A 1,444-nucleotide genomic window follows, 5' to 3' on the forward strand; every position below is an offset into this window, starting at 1 on the left:
ACTAAGTAGTTCCAGCGTTGACCGCTCGATAGCGCCGCTTACCCGCGCTAGAAAAAATCAGTCCGGGAACTTTCCGGACAAACTGTGTACATATTAAAAAATACGTAAGCAAGCCTATTTCGAGCTTTGACCAATGCTCCGCGGATTGACCAGTCAATCCTAGAAGTGCACGTGCTTCAGGCTTTGACTATAACACATACATGTATACTACTTTGTATTCATTACTACACCAGCAAACGTTTAGAAAATCGCCTTTGGGAAAAAAATAAAGCAGTTTTATGTTATAAAATACTGTCATCCAATAATTTTAAAACATAGCCAGCCCAGTTAATTGTAAATAATTTGTATTCATCATAGCACCAGCACACGTGTTTAAAAACGCCTCTGGGAGAAAAAACAAAGCAACTTTAGAGTCACAAAGATACATCCGACATTGTATTATTTTAATATTATTTAGAAATTAGCCAGCATATGCATTGGCAGTTCATAATAACTTTTACACCAGCACACGTTTTCAAAAACGCCTCTAGGAGAAAAAATAAAGCAATTTTACATCACAAGAGACGCCTCTGGCATTATAAATTTAAAATATAGCTAACATACATCAACCAAAAATGCTTAATAATTATTAATATTCTAGCACACGTTTTCAAAACCGTCTTTGGGAAGAAAAACAAAGCAACATTAGAAAGATGCATCTGACATTGGTGTATATTAATATTTAGAAACTAGCCAGCTTATATGCGTTGGCATTGTTTTCTATACTCACATTAGTACAGATGATATTTTAAACGTTTATAGAATGATATAACACATAATAATCACACAATATAACACATCTGAATACAACACAATATTTATATAATATTTGATACACTACAATATTAAGAAGTCTTAGGAGTACATCTGAGTTTGATTGGTCAGTCAAAGTTGAAGGTAAGGTTACTCTAGGTTCGTCGTTTGTAGTATAACTTACATGTTGTGTTGGTGCACGATTTCCAAAGCTGCAGTGATTATAACAGTTTCCGATTAATTGTTTGAAAAGATTAATAGTACTGGAGAAGAGTCCGATTTTGTAAAGAAAAACAAAGAGGATAGAGCCAAGGGCTATATATCCTGCTAGCTGAAGATAATACATGAAGTTTTCTTTTGAAGTGATGGTTCTATGATTTTCTAATATTTCGTCTGCAATAGTGTTTAATTCAGGGACTTATACCGGTATGCAAAATACCGGTATTTTACCGATATTTTTGGGTAATGGTATGAAAACCCTTATGCAAACCGAAATACAGATATACCGGTATGACGTCATACCGGTATACGATAATACCGGTATATTTACCCATATTTACCGATAATTTTTTCGTGATTTTTTAAAAGTAATATCTTAAAACTATAAGTGTTGTCATTATGTTGATAACACTTTTTAATAATATAATGTTTA

The sequence above is a fragment of the Pseudomyrmex gracilis genome, unplaced genomic scaffold (assembly GCF_002006095.1).
Source record: "Pseudomyrmex gracilis isolate BER0280 unplaced genomic scaffold, ASM200609v1 scaffold_511, whole genome shotgun sequence".
NCBI lineage: Eukaryota > Metazoa > Arthropoda > Insecta > Hymenoptera > Formicidae > Pseudomyrmex > Pseudomyrmex gracilis.